This window comes from Triticum dicoccoides, chromosome 1B (assembly GCF_002162155.2).
Source record: "Triticum dicoccoides isolate Atlit2015 ecotype Zavitan chromosome 1B, WEW_v2.0, whole genome shotgun sequence".
Classification (NCBI taxonomy): domain Eukaryota; kingdom Viridiplantae; phylum Streptophyta; class Magnoliopsida; order Poales; family Poaceae; genus Triticum; species Triticum dicoccoides.
The window spans coordinates 517,120,965-517,128,268 of record NC_041381.1 but is presented as its reverse complement, the minus strand read 5'-3'; positions in this window follow the sequence as shown (position 1 = coordinate 517,128,268).

Below are 7,304 nucleotides of genomic sequence, written 5' to 3'. Positions count from 1 at the left end.
CTAAGCCTCCGAGTGGAAGTCTGGCTTATCACTCGATAGGATTTTCGATAACTTAGGCGAAACAGATTCGCAGCTAAGCCTCCGAGTGAGAGGTTTGCTCTTCACTCGGTAGGATTTTCGATAACTTAGGCGAAACAGATTCGCAGCTAAGCCTCCGAGTGAGAGGTTTGCTCTTCACTCGGTAGGATTTTCGATAACTTAGGCGAAACGGATTCGCAGCTAAGCCTCCGAGTGAGAGGTTTGCTCTTCACTCGGTAGGATTTTTTACAAACTTAGGCGAAACGGATTCGCGGCTAAGTCACCCACTGGGGGGAAATTTCATTGGACAAAATAAAAAGTGACAAAAATTATGGAGGAACTATGACACTATTATTTTGAGGTCCATGAACTACAGAAGTACTTTATCGCAACTCATCCGAGTGATAAAACTTAAGTGTAAAATGGGCGGAGTAGTTCCGCGTTCCAAGCTCGGGGCTCGTCGATATTATGCTCGACGTTGTAGAGACGGTACGCCCCATTGTGGAGAACTTTGGTGACGATGAAGGGTCCTTCCCAAGAAGGAGCAAGCTTGTGTTGTTTCTTCTGATCCACTCGGAGAACTAAATCTCCTTCTTGGAAGGCTCGACCTCTCACATTTCTGGCGTGGAAACGACGCAAATCTTGTTGGTAGATGGTCGACCGGATCAGAGCTATCTCCCTTTCTTCCTCTAAAAGGTCGACTGCGTCCTGCCGCGCTTGTTCGGCTTCTGCTTCGTTGTATATTTCAACTCGAGGAGCATTGTGGAGAAGATCACTCGGCAAGACTGCTTCAGCTCCATAGACCAAGAAGAATGGAGTTCTTCCGGTCGACCGATTAGGTGTGGTCCTCAGTCCCCAAAGCATCGAGGGAAGTTCGTCGACCCAAGCTCCAGCTGCATGCTTGAGATCACGCATCAGTCGGGGTTTCAGCCCCTTGAGAATCAGGCCATTGGCTCGCTCTGCTTGTCCATTCGACTGCGGATGAGCGACTGAAGCGTAGTCGACTCGTGTGCCTTGAGAGTTACAGAAATCTCTGAATTCCTCCGAGTCAAAGTTCGACCCATTATCCGTAATGATGCTGTGCAGGACTCCATATCTGAATATTAGTTCTCTGATGAAGCTAACAGCAGCACCGGCGTCAAGGTTCTTGATTGGTTTAGCCTCGATCCACTTGGTGAACTTGTCGACTGCCACCAGTACATGCGTGAAGCCACTTCGCCCTGTTCTCAAAGGACCGACCATGTACAACCCCCATACTGCGAAAGGCCAGACGAGTGGAATGGTCTTCAGGGCTGATGCAGGCTTGTGCGGCATATTCGAGTAGAACTGACATCCCTCGCACTTATCCACTATCTCCTTTGCCATCTCATTCGCCTTCGGCCAGTGAAATCCGGCTCGGTATGCTTTGGCCACGATGGTCCGAGAGGACGCATGATGGCCACAGGTCCCCGAGTGGATATCATTGAGGATGAGTCGACCTTCTTCTGGTGTTATGCACTTCTGACCAACTCCAGTCGCGCTTTCTCTGTATAATTGTCATTTGATTACGGTAAAGGCCTTAGATCGACGGACGATCTGTCGAGCCTCTTCCTCATCCTCCGGAAGCTCTTTTCTCATGATATACGCGATATATGGAACTGTCCAGTCGGGAATGACCACCAAGACCTCCATGATCAAGTCGACCACCGCTGGGACTTCTTCATCAGTCGGATCTGTGGCACTCTTGGGCTGTGGAGCTTCTTCGGTGAAAGGATCTTCTTTGACTGACGGAGTGTGTATATGCTCCAAGAACACACCACTCGGAATGGCTTCTCTCTTGGAACCTATCTTTGCTAGATCATCAGCTGCTTGATTTTTCAGTCGGGGTATATGATGGAGCTCCAACCCCTCGAACTTCTTTTCCAGCTTCCTCACTGCACTGCAGTATCCAGTCATGGCTGGGCTTCTCACGTCCCACTCCTTCATCACTTGGTTGACCACTAAATCCGAGTCGCCATAAACCATCAGGCGACGGACGCCGAGTGAAATGGCCATGCGCAACCCATATAAGAGGGCCTCATATTCTGCCTCATTGTTGGAGGAATCAAAGTGAATCTGGAGCACATATCTGAGCTTATCTCCTCTGGGGGAAACCAGGACAACCCCAGCACCGGAACCATTCAACATTTTAGAGCCATCAAAGAACATGGTCCAATGCTCCGAGTGAACTTCAGTCGGCTGCTGCTGTTCAATCCACTCGGCGAGGAAATCTGCTATTGCCTGGGACTTAATGGCTTTCTTTGCCTCAAACTTGATATCAAGGGGAAGAAGTTCAATCGCCCATTTAGCCACTCGACCAGTTGCATCTCTGTTGTGCAAAATCTCTGATAGTGGAGCGTCGCTGACGACTGTGATGGAATGATCAGAGAAATAATGAGCAACCTTCTTTGTGGTCATGTATATTCCATACACAAGCTTTTGATAATGAGGATATCTCTGCTTGGATGGAGTCAAGACTTCAGACAAATAATACACTGGGCGCTGAACTTTGAGAGCTTTTCCTTCTTCTTCCCGCTCGACCGTAAGCACAGTACTGACGACCTGTCCTGTGGCTGTGATATAGAGCAGCAGAGGCTCTTTGCTGATTGGAGCAGCAAGCACCGGCTGGGTGGAGAGCAGAGCTTTTAGCTCGGCAAACGCTGCATCAGCTTCTGGAGTCCACTCGAACTTGTCTGCCTTCTTCATCAGTCGGTAAAGAGGCAATGCCTTTTCACCGAGTCGTGAGATGAATCGACTTAATGTGGCCAAGCATCCAGTAAGCTTCTGGACATCGTGCACTCGCACAGGGCGTTTCATTCAGAGAATAGTGCCGATCTTCTCTGGATTAGCCTCGATTCCTCGCTCGGAAACGAAAAAACCGAGTAACTTGCCACCAGGAACTCCAAACGTGCACTTTGATGGATTGAGCTTGATATCATACCTTCTGAGGTTGGCAAATGGTTCGGCGAGGTCAGCGAGCAGGTCGGAACCTTTTTGTGACTTGACGATGATATCATCCATATACGCTTCCACATTCCGACTGATTTGAATGAGAAGACACTTCTGAATCATTCGCATAAATGTGGCTCCGGCATTCTTGAGGCCGAATGGCATGGTGATATAGCAGAAGCACCCGAATGGAGTGATGAAAGCTGTTTTTACCTCGTCGGGTCCGTACAGACGGATCTGGTGGTACCCGGAGTAGGCGTCTAGAAAAGACAGTCTCTCGCATCCCGTGGTCGAGTCAACAATTTGATCTATGCGAGGGAGAGGAAAATGATCTTTCGGGCAGGCCCGGTTGATGTGCTTGAAATCAATGCACATTCGGAGTGATTTGTCCTTCTTAGGAACCATGACGACATTAGCGAGCCACTCGGAGTGGTATATCTCTCGGATAAATCCTGCCGCCAACAGTCGAGCCACTTCCTCACCAATGGCTTTTCTCTTCTGGACGGCGGACCGCCGAAGATGCTCTTTGACTGGTTTTGCAGATGAGTCGACTCTTAGGCGATGCTCAGCCAGTCCCCTGGGAACACCTGGCATGTCAGCGGGCTTCCATGCAAAAATGTCCCAGTTCTCACGGAGGAACTGGATGAGCGCTTCTTCCTATTTCGGGTCGAGTGTTGTGGAGATGTGGGTCGGAGCTGCATCGGGGTCGGTCGGGTGAATGTGAACAGGCTTTGTCTCATCGGACGACTGAAATGCAGATTCTGTGGCGGGTTTCTTGGATCGCAGCAAATCACTCGGATCTGCGTTTTGCTTGTATTCTTCGAACTCGACCGCTGTCACCTGGGAATCGGCAATCTTTGAGCCCTTCTGAAAGCACTGTTCTGCCTTTTTTCGATCACCGGTGACAGTGATCACTCCTTTGGGGCCGGGCATCTTCAATTTGAGGTACACGTAACATGGTCGAGCCATGAACCGTGCATAAGCTGGTCTCCCCAAAATGGCATGATATGCACTCTGAAAATCCACGACCTCAAACGTCAACTTCTCTTTGCGAAAATGTTTCGAATCACCAAACACCACGTCCAGAGCTATTTGGCCGAGTGACTCGGCTTTCTTTCCTGGTATAACTCCATGAAAGCTCATGTTACTGGTGCTCAGTTGGGACATCGGAATGCCCATTCCTTTCAGCGTGTCTGCATACAACAAATTCAGCCCACTACCTCCGTCCATCAGTACTTTTGTTAGTCGAGTGCCTTCAACAACTGGATCGACCACCAAAGCTTGCCTCCCAGGGGTGGCAATATGAGTCGGGTGATCAGATTGGTCGAAGGTGATGGGTGTTTGGGACCATTTCAGATAATTTGCTTTCGCTGGGGCAACCATGTTCACCTCACGGTTAATAACTTTCAATCGACTCTTGCTTTCCACATCTGCAAAGATCATCAGAGTGGAGTTGATCGCCGAGCATAGAGATTTACCTTCAAGCATAAGAAACAACTTCTTGGCAAGACCATTCAGGAAGGCCTCCAGATCTTTTTTCTTCCCAAGAGCAGCTTTCAGATTGGCATTTTCTTGCTCAAGCTTGGCGACTGAAGCTAACTTCTCGTCAACAAGCTTGATCTTCTCAGCTAGTTCAAGGTCCTTCTTCTGTTCGGCCTCCCTCACCTTACCTGCAAGTTACAGCAAGATCAGATTTTGAAACAAATAAAGGGAAAAAGCAGTCGTCAAGGTCTCACCAAACATACCTTCGGTCTCCTCCTTTGCCTTCGTCAGATTCTCCTAAACCAGCTTCAAATTCAGCTCGAGCTGAATGTGCTTGTTTTCCAGCTCAGAGTAGCGAGCCACAAGATCACAGGAGTTCTGCGAAGAACCAATCGACTAAAATATCAAATATAATTCACTTCCGAGTGAAAAAGGAAAAATCACGCATTTCTAAGACTACAGCCGAATACGAGCATTCGACCGTAGTCTCAGGGACTACACCCAGTGGGTGCACTCAGCGTGCCCCCACTAATCGACCAGTCGAAGACAGAGTCGACCAGTCGACCAGTTTGTGAAATCCAGTCGCCTTAGTCGAATGACGGAAAGACTGAAATTATAAAGCCTAAGGCCGACTGCCAGCAGTCGACCTTAGCCTTGGGGACTACACCCAGTGGGTGCACTCAGCGTGCCCCCACTAATCCTATTTGAAGACAGAGTCGACCAGTCGACCTCAAAAAAAAAACAAGATGTATTCTCTAAGACTGTAACCGACTGCCAGCAGTCGACCACAGTCTCGGGGACTACACCCAGTGGGTGCACTCAGCGTGCCCCCACTGGTTTGCGAAATCCATTCACCGTAGTCGAATGACGGAGAGACTGAAATTATAAAGCCTAAGGCCGACTGCCCGCAGTCGACCTTAGCCTTGGGGACTACACCCAGCGGGTGCACTCAGCGTGCCCCCGCTAACACGGAGTTTAAATCGACACACCCAGTGGGTGACTACTATAAATTCTGGAAAGAAAAGTTTTTTGATAGCATGTCCTAACAGAACAAGTGGTGGTCGACTGACCTGAACATTCCTTTGAAGGGCGGAACTGGCGTCGTAAGCTGCCTGGCTCGCATCCCGGATGGTCTTCAACTGCTCCATCATGATCCCTGCCTGGCGTATCGCCTCCTTCGCGGCGCCAGCTTGGTCCTCTGGGACGTGGTGCGTCGTGAAGAGGGAGGGCTGCGGAGCACTCGTCAGCGGATCTGCGAAGGACAGAGTGTGTCGAGTGGTGTTCTCCTCCTCCGCGACCAGAGTCTCAGGCACCGTCACATCCTGGGACACCCTGCTGGCAGACACTTTCCTTCTCATTCTGTGCTTTAGTGGTTCCTCGTCTTCATCATCATCAGGGAGAGTGATAACAACATTGGATGGAGCTACAGAAAAGAATCAGAATTAGAGATCATGAGTCAGTCGACTAGAAACGATGTTAAGAGTATAATACCAGGTTTTGAGGTTGCTGCGTCCTCCATCGCATGGTCGTCAGCCCGGGCTGAGGTCTCAGAAGTAGCAGCACTGCAACTCCAAAGAGTCAGTCGACTAACTCCAGCGCCAACCAGAGATAAAGTTCACACAAAACAAGAAGACGTAAGCAATATGATTACCCTGATATGGTGGGGATGGACACCTTCATCTTCGGTAGGTGCTTGATCGGCTTCGACGGGGCCGCCCTGGGCTGCTTCGGCGCCTTTTCAGTCGGCGCCGGAGAGGTGGTCCGGGGGCGCTTGGTCGACTGAGTAACAGTCGCGACCCCCTCGCCGCGTTCAGTCGCAGGGTCATGGACAAGTTTCGACCGCCTTTCCGAGCGCGGTGGTGCGACCTCCTCCTCCTCCTCCTCTTCCCCGTCCTCATCGTCATCATCATCGTCGTCATCGTCATCATCATCGGCCTTGTCGGCGTCCGAGTCCCACTCCTCCTCCTGGCTCTCACCCCCGCTCGCTTCTCCCTCCTCAGTCGGAGCCTGCGCTCCGTTGGGCATCGAGTACAGTTCAGTGAGGGCCTGAGGGACAACAAGACAAAGATCAGTCGACCGATCAGCAGAGAAAGCAGAAATAAAATATGATGAGAATACAAAGGGAAGTGGGGCAGACATGCCTTGTTTGGATCACTGTGGCAGTCGAGTGGAGGAATCCTTCTGGCCCCGCGAGGGTTGTCCTTGTTCCCAGTAACAGCGGCCATCCACCTTTCCAGAGTGGCATCGTCGACTGCTTCTGGATTGACCCGAGTCACATCCTCAGTCCCGCAGTACAACCACATGCAGTGGCTCCGGAACTGAAGAGGCTGGATTCGGCGCCTAAGAAAAACTTCCAGGAGATCCATGCCCGTCACTCCCTCCCGAACCAACTGAACTACGCGCTCCATCAACATCTTCACGTAAGCTTTCTCCTCCGGAATCAGCTTCAGGGAGGAGGGCTTGTTCACTCGGTCCATGGTAAATGGAGGGAGCCCACTCGACTGCCCCGGTGTTGACTCATCCTGGCAGTAGAACCAGGTCGACTGCCAGCCTCTGACTGACTCGGGAAATGTCATGGCTGGGAAGCTGCTCTTGTTTCTCACCTGGATCCCCAGACCTCCACACATTTGGACCACTCGGGTTCTTTCGTCGCCTGGACTCGCCTTCTTCACAGTTTGAGAGCGACATGTGAATATGTGCTTGAACAAGCCCCAGTGCGGTCGACAGCCCAGAAAACTCTCGCACATGGACACAAACGCGGCAAGATAGGCGATAGAATTCGGGGTGAAGTGGTGGAGTTGTGCTCCAAAAAAGTTCAAGAAACCACGGAAGAAAAC